Source organism: Drosophila navojoa, chromosome 3 (genome assembly GCF_054131105.1).
Source record: "Drosophila navojoa isolate 15081-1374.11 chromosome 3, UAZ_NAV_1.0, whole genome shotgun sequence".
Lineage (NCBI taxonomy): Eukaryota > Metazoa > Arthropoda > Insecta > Diptera > Drosophilidae > Drosophila > Drosophila navojoa.
Window position 1 is genome coordinate 8,606,761 of NC_142891.1, and position 14,677 is coordinate 8,621,437.

At 34.5% G+C, this 14,677-nt stretch overlaps 1 protein-coding gene across 1 annotated transcript in view; it reads left to right on the plus strand.

The window, feature by feature from the left end:
• Nucleotides 1-14,677, plus strand: part of beat-Ic (beaten path Ic) — a 60,143-nt gene that overhangs the window by 20,161 nt on the left and 25,305 nt on the right. The gene's annotated exons all lie outside the window — the stretch shown is intronic.

The following is a 14,677-nucleotide window of genomic DNA, read 5'->3' on the forward strand; positions in this document are numbered from 1 at the left end:
CAAAATCAATCGTTCGTAAAATAAACAAATCTTATTTTTCCGCAAACATTATTTCTCATCAGTGGCAAGTGAAAACAGTAACAACAACAACAACAACAACAACAACAAGAATCAGCGAATTGAGCGATGACAACAAAATATTTCATAAATGCGCGCATTCATCTGCATAAAACATTGGAGAGCAGAGCACGGGGTAGTTGAGCTTAGCGGGGCAAAGTGTGAGAGAGAGATAGTAAGGCAGACAGAGAGAGAGAGAGAGAGAGAGAGAGAGAGAGAGAGAGAGAGAGAGAGAGAGAGAGAGAAGAAACACTGAGGCAGCGGCTATACAACATAAAAATAATTGACGAGGGTTGTCACATGAATGAAGCATGATAGGGCGACAAAAACAAGAGTTAATAATAAATCAATGACAAAATGAAAATATTTTAAATACATATAAATTTTCTTAATAAAAACTTAAGAAAAAATTAAAAGAAATATTAATAAAAAATATTACTAAAAAAAATAATAAATATTAATACAAATAATAATGATAATGCTTTATAAATTAAGCTATTGCTAGAAAGAAATACAAAAACTATAAATTCAAAAATCTTTTATAAACAAACAAACATGACAAAAAATTATAACAAATTAATATTAATATTATGTAAAATTTAATAAATATTGTTGCATAAATCTATAAATAATTATTTAGCATATTGAATGCCACTAAACTAAAAAGCCAAGATCTGTTCAAGATCAATTACAGTGTTAGAAATTCAGCATAAATATAGAGAATGCTGCATATCTACATATATACGGTATGTGCAGCATATGTTTACTAATATCTAATCTACTATTTATAAACTACGCGTTCTCTTCTAAAAACAAGAAAAACAGTTTAACACATCCTCAAATTTCCATCTTAGAAAAAAAAAAAAAAAAAAAATAACAATTGTTAATTGCATCTATCACACTTCAAGCTATTAACAGGGCAATTTGCTAAACAGTTTTCTCCCTTTTCCTTTGTTGTCTTTGGTTAACCCTCGCGCCTTTGTGGCAATAAATGCGAAATGGCATAGCAGCCCATTGCGTTTGGCTCAGAGCACTCGATGAAAACCCCAAAAATGATGATGTTGCTAAAAAGGAACTATGAGTTACTTAATATCCAAGCAAACTCTGACTGCCATTTGCTATTTTATTTCTTGCCGCACTTGGTTTTCTATGAATATTGCCAAAAGGCAGGCGGCAAAGAAAAGGCAGACAGCAATAGCAGCAGCCACAGCCACAGCTACAGCAGCACAAGTGTAAACAAGCAGAAAGGCAACAACAACAACAATAAAGTAAAAGAACAAGCATTCGCTGCTTCGTGAATATTTCATAATTTTTTGCGTGATAAAGTCGCATTTGCTGGGATTAAATAGGATTTTCTTGCAATTACCCAAGAAGAGTGCAGAATCGCTTTTCCATTCAGCTGGCATTTTTTAAGCGAAAACAATTTGAACTTTTGAGCAAGTCCAATGGCGAATCCAGCCACAGCTCAATCGATAGTTTTGCAATTTATGTCCACATACAGCACATTGCTTGAAATGCTGGGAGCTCTTTATGTTGTTGCTATTGTATTTTTAAGTGCGTGCTAAGCGTTCAACATGCAACTTGTTGTGTTTCTTGCAGCAAACAACATGCATGAATATGAGAGACATAATAGAAGTTGCTCAGGGAATGTTAGTTACTCCGTCTGCAATGAGGCAGCGTGTGCAGACACACATAAAGTTGGCTCAACTCAAAGATCAACTTGAACGCTTGCATTTTGATGAATATACAAGTACAAAAACATTTTCTGGAACCTTTAGAACTTATGGTAAAATCTTTATACTCTATTTAATTGTATTGGCAGACATAATACATTTAATTAATGCCTTTGAGATGCGATTGAAATAATTTTTTATATTTCATCCAAATATTTCACGAAAATTTTGACTTCTGCTTTGGTTCAGACTTTGCCTTTGATCAATTTATAAAATGTTCATTCAAGCTTTGAAGCAAAAATGATTTAAATTTGGGTCTACTCTATGCTCAGTTTATAAACTCAGTGAAATTTACTGTTTGACGCTTTATTCTTAACTATTATAGGAAAATGTATAAATGAATATCTTATCTATCTAGAATAATTTACTATTAAAATTTAACTAGTCTCTTTGCATATTCCAATATTTTCTTATTTACGAATTATAAATTTTAATACATGTTTGCAAAGGAAAATTTAGTCTTTATATATATTAATAAGAATTTAATTTCTGATGTGCATAACACATTTAAAATATTGATAGGTAGCATTGCATCATAAATAATTTTAAATAATTTTTAAATGTATTTTTATTTATTTTTAAGTAACAAAAGTGAAGTTCTTAACTCTTAATTACCTTCTCATTTCAAATGTCACGCAGTGCATAGCATATCAAAAACCTTGCGCTCACTTCTCGCTGTTGCCAGTTTACCTTGCCCCTCGTCTCTGCTCGTCGCTCTCACATCGCTCATACGCACTGTTGTGCGGAGCTTTATTTAACCAGCACCTTAGTCTATGTACGTTATGCATGCACACGCTCGACACACACACACACACACACACACACACACAGACAGATACTCACACGCACTTCTCCCACTTGCTGGCCAGTCACTAGCATCGCTCCCACTTTGCATTGCACACGAACTTGCACTTTGCAGCTGCCATTTCCTTTCACTTCTCTCATTTTTTTTTTCTACTTTTGTTTTTTTGCTATTGTAGTTTGGTATGTCCTCAGGTGGGCTTGGTGGGTGTTTGTGTTTTGTCTGGCAGACATTTGCCGTTTACTGTTTTGACATACCAACTTGGTGCAGCTAATGGGGAGCTCCTCCACAGCACCCACACACACACACACACACACACACACACACACACACAGCTGACAGCCATTTTGTCATCGTCTTCAGTTATCGTGGGCGTTGGCTGTCAGATTCTGTCTAGTTGCCCATTCAATGGATGCATTCCAAGAGGTAGATATGCATATATGCATATAGCCAGGCTTTAACTGCATTGCAAGTGGCTTTGCTTTGGGTATGACAAATTGTAATCAAAGTATGAAATATATGTGTATATGCTTGTGTATTTGTGGGAGAATATGTTATGAATATCTGCTTCGGTACGCTCAACTATTCACACAGCTATTTGATAGCTTATTTGAGCTAAAACTTGTGGAATATTCATTGAAAAATGTTAAGGGTGCAGTAAGAGAGAGAGATAGAGAGAAAGAGAGAGAAAGGCCTCATAATTAATACAACTTTGTGCGTTTGCTAAAGACATTGATGCATTTGATTGACCACAACTTGACGCTTACTAGCTTTCAACTGGACTAAACAAAAGCTCTGACTGAATAAATATTTTATTTGAAAATATTTCGTATGATAATGCGAATATGTATTTGACAGTTCTAGCGAATAAAATTTAATTAACTCAGCTTAAGAATTTTGTGATTTATTCACGTTAATTTTATATTTATTGTGTGTAAATTTATATGCAAAAAGAACAAGAGACTCGATCAAAAATAAAATAAATAAATATTTATATTTTATATGAATACATATGATTTTAATTTTGCAATAAAATCTTGAAAGATATATTTCATTTATTTATTTTACAATTTCAAGAGCTTAGAAAATTGGCATTTATACACATGATTTATTGTTATTTTGATTTATTTATTTAATTTATTTATTTATTTATTTTTATTTATTTCCGTACTTTTTGCCTTTTATTTAAAAATTCTAAGATTCCTTTGAGCACTCTTTGAGCTTGTATTTTTTCAATAAATAAATTCAGATCCATAAAACTCAATCCCCGACAAATTGTACGACTTTGTTTTACAGTCAATAATTGATAATGTCACTTTGGAATATTTGTCGATATATTTCGTTTTCAATAATTTTGGAAAATCCCTTAATGTGTGTGTATCAGTCGTAAGAGGCTTGCCAATGTCAGCTGTGTGCTGAGCTGCACTTAAAACGTTATTTTGATAGTGCCAAAAGGATAAAGTTGAAAAAATTGTTGGAAAATTTGCATTTAATTTGCACAATCGGGAAATAACAAAATAAAAACTTGAGTTGCATTAAAATATGAAATGCTTTTTCAATGTTTTCTATTTTTTTTTTCTGTTCAAGTTTTGTTTGCTGGTGTTGTTGCTGCTGGAAAAGCCTTGGAATGTGCTAGTTGATGAAATATAATAAAACAGCAACACGCAACAGCTGAAAAACGGGCTTAAAATCTCGTATATCAGAGCCACGTTCTCTTCTCTCATTCTCGCTCTTACTCTCTGTGTTTCTCTCTCTCTCTCTTTTTGTTTCCGTGTGTGCGGGCATGCGGGTTTTGTTTTTTGTTTTTACTGGGCCAACAGCAGCAGCAGCAGCAGCAACAGCAACAACAGCAGCAGCAAATAATTGCAACAGCAACAAGATGGTCAATGTACCCGCAGTTGTTGTGCTTCTTGTTGTAGTTGTTGTTGCTGTTGTTGCTCGTGTTGTTGCTTTTTATTTTGGTTATGAAATATGAGTCAAGTTTTCAATGCATGCCGGATGCATTCATTACCGTTGACGACTGAGTGCGGTGCGTGTGCGGCAGAGTGAGACCAGAAGAGCGAGTAAAACCGAGCGAGCGGGACAGGGAGAGAGAGAGAGAGAGGGAGAGAAGTTGAGAGGTAGTAAGAGTTGGTAAAGGAAGCGACGAAACTCTATGCATACACATGTCGACCATTATGCAACTGTATGTATGTATGTATGTGTGTGTGTGTGTACATTTGTTTGCCACTCCCACTCAGTTTTGGCAATTTTTTTTACATTTACAACAAATGTACTACGACGCACACATACATATACAGAGAGACGCTGGCGCACACCAACTTTATGATCTCATGCATATGTATGCGCTTATAAAAGCCAGCTCACAAACACACTTAAAACAAGAACAAGAAAAACAAATACCAAAAAAAAATGCTGCCCTGTGAGTTAAGCAATGAAAATGCTATAAAAGACTTAAAACTCAAACAAGTTTTGGATGTTGTGAAAAGTTCATATGAAAAGAGATCTGAAAAGAGAAAAGATATCATATGAATTATGTAAACGCATTAATACTACAATTAGGATAGTACAAATATTAAGCAATTTTTGTAATTTATTATGAATGTACAAAAAAAAGAATAACAAAAGAAAAGTAGAGTTTGTTTTTAAATGATTTATAAAAAGTTATTAATAAATTGCTAATATTATTATTTATTTATTTTTATTATTATATTTTAATTATTTTATTTTTCTTTTCATATTAAATTCATTATATATTTGAAATCATGGAATTTAGAAATACTTTTTTTTTTTTTTTTAAACATTAATCTTTTTTTATTTGTTTTAATGGTGTATTTTTAAAGCTTCATCCTTTCTTTCCCGACATTTCCACTTATCAAATTGATTTCTAGTCCGCTCCAGCTTTTCTATCTATATCAATGATTAGCAAAGCGATAACAACAAACCATTCCCTAATAATCGAGAAAAGTTTCGTGGACTGATTGTTAAGCAATCTTTTACCCTTGTTTATGGCTAACGAAAAAAGAATAAGAAAACACACCATAATTTCTTAATCTACATCAAATGTTGACAGTTTTATTAAACAAAAACAGAAAAAATAGAGAGACAGAAACCAAAACCAAAAGTTCGCAACTGACATGCGAAATGTGAACAAATGAACAGGAAACGGAAGTTGTATGACAAACGTCTGGCATGGGAAAACGAAAAACAAATTCAAGGCGGGGAAGCAGATTTCGTCCGAGAAACAGAGAAATATACAACCCAAAAGATGTGTAAATTTGTTCGCGTTCGCTTAGTTCAGTCGAGTTCAGAGCAAGTGCCAAATGTCACTCGGCAAGAAAGCGAGGCAAAAACCTGAACAAAAAAGAAAAATTAGGAGAAAAAAAAAATAAGTAGAGTAAAACCCCAGGAATATGTTTCAAGTTGCCAGAGGTCGCCTGTTTGTATTGATGTTTCTTGAAGTAGAAATGAGAAAAGTTTTCGGCCAGCAAAAGAGCAAATCCCCGACAAGGGGTAACACGATAAAGAGCGGAAGCGGAGGAGGAAATACGGTAAGAGCGATAGCGCTTTTTTTTATATATGTACCCACTTTGAATTACTTGAGCGGGGGCGATGTGGAGTCAGGGCGGGGCTGGCGCAGGCGACCAAAAGAATTTAGTTTAGTAATCAAAGCAAAATGCGTGGGCGAATTTTCGTCGAATTTGTTTGTTTTTCGTGCGCTGGCATAAAGCACATTTCGCAGCCGACAAGGGAGCGGGTGGGGCAAAACTAATGTAATGGAAATTTGAAATTATTGAAAATAAATGAAAACAAATAAATATACCCTGAGCATTTTTTATTACATCCCCAATGGCAAGAAGAAGCTCCTTTATCGGAATTTTCGGTTCCATTTTTGGGGGTGATGAAGCGAAGCGTTTGCCGTTTACCACTTGAGGCTGAATATGCCTCTTGAGTGACGATGGCCATGGGGCAAGAGCAGGGGCAGCAGAGGAGTCGGATTGCAAGAGGATATTTATAAAGAGCGCAGCATGTGTGCTGTCTGCCTTAAGTGGAGTACGTGGGTAGCTAATAAGGGCTCTTTACAAATCTGCTCGGTAAAAGATTTTTAATATAATCCAAGGGCTGAACACTTAAATCTAATTTTAACAATTCGATGAGGGAGGCATTGAGATAATCGAACCCCGAATGAATTAATGTGGACTTAGGGCACATTTTCAGTGATGAAAATACTTTGAAATATTTTGTAATATCTTTTTATTTATTTATATATTTATTTACACATTTTTCCACATACAGTTATCCACTTTTAGAGCATATTAAATGAAGCTCTATACACCAAACACTTCATAATAAACAGCTTGAAAATATTAGAGTAAAATAAAAATAGTAATAAATGCCAACTCATATTTTTAATAAAAATAAAAACTTAAAAAAGGCTTGATAAAAATAAACTGAATAATTTAAAATATACAGCATAATATATTTTAAAGCATATAAATATAAATTCTATAAAATACATTATTCAAGTCCAACATATAAATATATGACTATATTGCAATTAATATATATTTAAAAAAAAAAAAAATAACTGTCTTTTAATAATGTATTCAGATACATGTATTGGTTGAGACCTAGACTCAAAAACTCTATATATAAATCTTAATATATGTATGGCCAACAACTTTTATAAAATTAACCCAATCCTTAAATTTAATCGTCTTATGATATGCTTACCATTAAGCAAGTAAACAAAAACAAAATTTATTTTTATTAATATTACAAACTATTTTATTAAAAATATATTTTCATTTGCTGTCTAGCATATAATAATTATTATATAATTTAATCCATTTTTCATTATTTCATTCTTCAATAACTATCACTGTCAGTTATTACCAATCAAGTCTCAATTCGTTGTGACTTCACAAAGAGTATCTTAGCATCGAGGTGTCGCACAGCGTCTTTTCACTTGTTTTCTTTGGGATAAGTTGGTCGTCGTCTCGCTTAATGGCGTGTAAGTGAACAAATTGCCTAGATTAGTGCCTAAATTAAAAGTGAAATTGAAATAAATTAAATATTTGCTCACACTCCAGACGTAATCCGAGTTGCCGAGCTTCTCGCCCCGCCATTGTTTTCATTTTCATTTTAATTTTTGTTTCATTTTCTGTTTTTTTGCTTTCTTATTTTTTTCTCTGTTCGCATTCATTTGCTTTTGGAATTTATGTGCTTGTGCTTTTCGGGGGTGCTTTCTTGCCTAGCAGCTCGCGCTGCGGCAGACAAGTGTTTATTATTGGCATGGAAAATCAATTAGCGTAAAGTGGAATGCTTATTATGATGATATGTGCTGGGCTGGGTGTTTTCGTTTGGGCCAGACACGGGCTCTACGCTAAGTAGCTAATTAAATGCCAAAGCATTTTTTTACACAGCGCAAAAATTATGCGTTGGCTTTGGCAAATAAATTGTTTGACTGCTGGGGGCGGGTCGACGTTCTTACAGCTCAATGTAGAGCTTCATTAATTAATAAAAAATTCTTAGCGGAATATTAAGTCCAGCCAGATGAAGTCGGAATTAATGCAAATTAATTTTTTAATTGAGAATTAATTTTTAGCTTATATTCAGCAAAAACACTAGAATTTATTGCGATTTCATATTCTCTTAATTTCAATCCGAAACGTTCTTTAAATTTGAGGATTATGTATTTTATATATCGCCTTGCTGCACACGGTTCTAACATGATTTTCGTTTATGCAGCATCATAAGATAAGCATTGCGGCTCTGACCGAACCGCAGCCAAGGATATTCTATACACCTGTCCTGGCCGTCGACGTCGCCATTGGCGTCAGGATAAATGTTTATGTTATGACATCTTTAAATTTTAAGGTGCATTAGTGTAAAGTGCTTTTTTCGCAAAAAGATGTAAAAGAATGACGCTGAAAAATGTGCAGAACGAGTGCAGAAAATGCTCTTAACACTTTCATTTTTGGTCTACACTGCAGGTGTGTCTCTGCATCCATGTGTGCGTGCGTGGGTGTGTGTGTGTGTGTAAGTGTGCGTGGTTTTATGTGCTGCCTTTTAGATTATCCACCGACACTGAAATAAAAAATTATTTTCTGTAAATAGTTAACTTGAATTTGTTTAGATTTGTCAATTAAAAAAATAAAAACAAAAACTTTAATTTGAAGTAAATAAATTGAAAGGGAAAAGTTATAAGAGGATTTAAAGTATAATTCTAATATTTTGGATATGTTTGTAATATTCATTATAATATTAAAATAGTTTTTTTTTATTTACTCTCTTAGGTATAAATATGTATTAATATTAAATGTATAAAAAATTAATATATTTATAATAATATAAATATTTTACAATTATTGTGTAGCCCGTATATTGATTGGCAGTTGAGTCAAATAAGTACAGTAATAAATAAATAAATAAATTACACATTTTTAATTAACTTAAAAATACAAATAATTAAACAATTTTTAACTGTATTTTTTAAAATTAATAATTTAAGGAAAATAAAACTATTGCATTTATTTTAATTTTTTTATTAATTTTAAACTAATTAAAAAAATATGTAAGCTTATAATTTGATAATAATAAACCAAATAAGAACATAAGCTTAAATAATGAAATTTGAATTGTCCTACGATAAATTTGAAATGTTTTCTGACAACTTTGTCGCCTGTACTTAACCAGCACAGGTGTCTAGCTTTGTTGAGGTAGTTTCTTCCTCATTTTTTGTAATTTTTTTTTTTTTGCAGATGTGCGTGTATGCTTGGGATAAATCTAGCACAACATCCTCCAGCTGTAGTTTCCACTTAGCTCAGCTTCTGCTGCACCACCAACTCTATTTCTCCACTTTGCCACAAAATGCAATTTATACATTTCCGTTAAGCAAGCGAAATAAATTTTTCACACATATTTCGCTGCACACCTCCGCATACCCCCACGTCCCTTGCCACTCATTTGCAGCCTGCTCCTTACAACAAGTTTTTGCTTTTAGTGAATTACATTAACTTGTATGTGTGCGTGTGTGTGTGTGTAAGTTTGTCATTTACCTCTTACTTCAGTACACTTATTAGAACATTTTCTATCAATAGCTAATTAGAATGTGCCGGAAATTTCATAGGCAAACACAAATATGTGCGAGGCAGCTACAAATCACGATGTTAATTTATGGGCCGCGACTTTTGGCACGCGCCCGAAAGAAAAATATTTAATTTTCCAAATCAATAAACACGCTGATTGCATTGGGGCGACAATTGGCAGATGCCACTCGAGGCAATAAATCTGCAAAAGAAAGAACAAGTGGCAGTGCTAAAATGTGAGAAGGTGACTGACCCTGAGATACCCTATAAATGTGCCAATGAAAGATATCTAATATTTAAACAATTATTTAATATGCAAGCTTAGCTTTAGTATAGTTTAGACTGTAAAAATTGTAAAAATAAAAGAAAAATATTGAAGGGATTAATAGAATTTTAATCTCTCATTGTTACATTATATATATTCCTAAAAATGTAATCATAATAATGTCAAATTATGGCATTAAGAGTCTAGAAAACTTAAGTTTTTTTTTTATTAATAACTATATTCAATTGAAAAAGTAATTTACCCATATTCCATTCTGCTTCTTCAGCCTATGCTGCTCATTTCACTGTCACTAACAATTGCAGGGCATAGAAAATTTTACTGCAAATGATGCGCTGGCATTTTGTCTTCGCTTTCCTTTGGCCACTCTCTCTCTCTCTCTTTCTGCGATAGACGGCGCGCAAATCGAATCGCTGCAAAATTCTAGTTATTGACCACACACAGCAGTTGACTGAGAAGAAGAAGAAGAAGATGAAGAAGAGAGAGAATCAACTGTCAATGTCAACTCGCATGACCATGAAGTAAGCGAGAAAAGAAATAATTGAATTCCCCAAACGCCAAAGTGGAATTTTAATTTGCGCCTCTGCTCCACCCCCCAACCCCCAGCCCCACAAAAAACGTTAGTCACCCGCACGACCACGCCCCTACCGAGTCGGCCGAGCAACCCTCGCTGATTGCTGCTGATCAGTATGCAAAATGTGTGCGTGCCAAAATCAGCGTAAACTTTGCTGAAAACTGAGCGCAAAAGGGGCGAACTGGAGGCGTGGCCAGCGTGGGCTTGCTGGAATATGAATATCGAGAAGCTGGCACATTGTCACACGTACTTTGAGCTTCACTACGAATTGATGTCTGTGAAAATTAGCTGACTGTGTGGACAAATGGCAAGGCAAGGAATTTCAAGCCACCCACACAGCCCACTTGCTCCAATCTGTACCTCTGCTTCTTCTTGTTCCCTTTTCTGTTAAGAAATCGAAAAACAATTTGGCCGTACCTGAAAGTATGCAATGCAATTTGTATGCACACACAAATGGCGTGCAATGGATTTAATAGCTAATTCAGAAATATTTTCAACGGCAAACAACAAAATGACGAATAAGAAGAAAATTAAATCGATTTGGCAACACAAATACCTAATTTTTTGTTTGGCACCTGTTGGCATTTGCGACCTGGGATTCGAGTGAAATTCGAATGAACAATTTTGATTGCGATAGGGCGGAGAATTTGTGAGGGGATAAAGTGCTTAAAATATGAAAGGTTATTAATGGGCTGAGTATTTAATATTGTATATAACATATAGCTATGAATAATTTTATTGGAGAATAAAAAAAATATATATATTTTAAAATAAAAAAAAAACAAAATAATAAAAACAATAAACAGCTATAATATTAAAAAAAAAATAATAATAATAAATATAAAATATATAAAATTAAAATAAAATTATTTATAAAATAATATAATTTATCAAAATATATATACATATATGAAATAAATAAAATATGTATAAGCACAAATTAATTAAATAACCAAGTAAGAAAGCTCTGGTCGGGACTGCTCGTCTACGAAATCCCCTGAACCCTACGAGGAACTTATATAGCAGTAATTCTTCGCTCACATAAGAAACATACACAGAGACACACACTGGCACGCATGCATAAACACGCATGGGCTGGGTTTACTACGGGAATCTAATACGTTAATAACTTTTTTTTGTTGATGGACTGACTTCGTGAGACTTTCAGACAGTGATTATCACATTGAAATGCACACAGCTGTCAAAGCACAAGTCTTAAGTACTTGAAATACGCCTTTTACAAATATAAGGATGAGGGAGTGGATATAGTGAATTTGAATACAAAGCGAATTCCTATAAAGTACATATAAATCCACAAAGATTTAGCTTAGGCAGCAGCATGACAAAAGCTGAATGCTACGAGACTCGATGAAAGGGGCACTAATAAAACTTGTGGAAGTATTGATCACAATTTACTCATTCAGGAAATAAGCATAGCCCCATGAATGCCGTTGAAACTGTGCACTTTTCTAGTGAATGTGAAAAAAACAAACTTTAAACTTGAGTTAGGGCAGCTGCATGACAAAAGCTGAATGCTACAAGATTCGATGCAAGGTAAATCAATGCCGAGGACTCAATAATATGATTTCATAGCTCATTAAGTTGAAATCATATTCATGATTTACAGAAATATAAACGCTCCTTTATGGCACAATCTAAATGCTCTTAGACTGCATGACAGAAGCTGAATGATATGACACTCGATGGTTGGTACATCTATGAAACTTGAAGAAATATTGATCAGAATTTGCTCGCATATCCCTATGAATGATTAAGAAACTGTTCCCAACTCTTCTAGTGAATGTTACAAAAACAAAACCTGAAACTTGAGTTACGGCAGCTGCATGACAAAAGCTGAATGCTACAAGACTAAATGCAAGGTACATCAATGCGATCGACAAGCGAATTTATCGCAAAGTCTAAATGCTCTAAGACTGCATGACAGAAGCTGAATGATATGACACTCGATGGATGGTGCATCTATGAAACTTGAGGAAATATTGAGTTTCTTCGCTAACTAAAGGACATAACCTTATGAATGATGTTTAAGAAACTGTGTCCAGTGAATGCTACAAAACTTGAAACTTGAGTTACAGCAGCTACATGACAAAAGCTGATTGATACAAGACTCGATGCAAGGTAACAGACAGACAGACGGACAGGGCTAAATCGACTCAGCTCGTCGCCCTGATCAAGAATATATATACTTTGTGAGGTCTACCATGTCTGTTACATATATTTCAGCAAAACCCTTATTACCTGATTTCCCTGATTTGGGTTCAGGGTATAAAAATGTTTAAAAAATGTTAAATGTTCCAATAACCCAGTAGACTTCTAAAAATGGCATTAATTACTCCAAGATTCTCAAATTGGTTCTCCTGCTGGACAAACTCTTGTGTGTGGTCATTGAGGCTGGCAAACGATTTGCCAATGCCATTGTCTGTGGCTCTCCGTCTCGGTGTTTCTGTGGCATATAGACCAATTTGAATCGGCACTTATTGCATTTTGATGAGGCTGCTTTCTTTCAGGCAGCCTTTGAGGTGCTTAGCTAAAATTTCTGCTCTACTTTATGGTCATACGCGCCATACTCTAAACGGTAAGCACAATGCAGTGTATGTGTGTGTGTGTGACCTGGACACGCCTCGTGTAGCCCATTTGCCGTGTGCATTGAGCCGTTAGCTTTCGATTTTGCCCAGCCATTGCGTCAAAATCATGCATAACTGCATTTTTTAATTGCTATGAATGAGGCACTCGGCTCTGCAGTGCAGTGTGGCCAAACGTCAATTAGCTGAACACACACACACACACACACACACGTGCATATAGCTGGCTGCTGCTGTGTGCTAATGAATAAGCGGCTTAGACTATGGCCAAATCAATATGAATTTCTGTTAAACTAAAGTTGAGTTTTGAAGACTTTTGCTGAAATGTATTTGAAATGGAAATAGATATTTTAAATACATTGCAAAAATTACACTTGAAGTTCTTTAAGTATATGTGATTTATAAAATTTATGTTTACTGCAAATCTTATGTATGGCGAGCTGAAAACCTCATTCAATATTATTTAATATCTCTGCAAGCAAAAATCCTTTAATATATGTGTAAATATTTGTATATATGTATGTATGTATATTGTTTTTGCTGTGATTATGTCAACAGCTTTATGTACATTAATTGACCAATTGCACTTGCATTTGGCATGCAAATTATAAGCCACAATTTCTGCTTCTTCTAGCCCTCATTTTAATTACACATTTGATTTATAACACACACACACACTTCTATTCACTTGTGATTTATTGTGCGACCTGTGAATATTTTCTAATTGCGTAAATATTTGGCTTTGTCTTAGTCAAAGATCATCGATTGGCCATATATCATTTAGTTTGGCTGACAGCTCGCTTTGAGCCCGACCCGAGACAGAGCAGAAAAGCCAGAGCTGTCAAATGCACGGCTAAATAGACTTGAGCACATTACGTATACGACTCGTTGTCAACACAAAATTGTACTTTCAATTTCAAAGGGTTTTCTTTTCTTATTATTAGTTTTCATTTTCATTTTCCTGTTGTCCTTTGTATTAATTGTTGTGACACATTTATTAAGTTGAAGATTCTACTGTACGCTGTCAGAGCCATGTTTGTGAGCTTCGGGCTAAACATTTCTACGGCCGCTGCGAAGTCCTTTGTCCGACCGAAATTGATTGAACTTAGTGCTTAAAGCCAACTGGATTGGTCAGGCCATAAAGACGTTGTTATGTGCGCGTGTGTGTGTGTGTGTGTGTGGAGGCAGTCATTTCATTTCAAATCCCAGCTAGGATTTGTAATGAAGATATATACACACACACACGCACGCTCACACGCACAGCAAATCACTTAGTTTCACATTACAAAGCTTTGCAGTAAGTAGAAAACGTGGCCAAAGACAACTCCTTCGGCTAGAATGCTTGACTGCCCGGCTGCCCGTCTGCCCGACTGCCGGCTGATGGCCATGGAACATATAAATTAATGAATTCGATGCTTATCAATAGCAACAACCAACAGTAGCAGCTGCAACAACAACAACAACAACAACAACAACGTCAACTAGAACAAGTTACAACAATCTGTGTGTCCATCTATTAGTTCGTTAGCTTTGT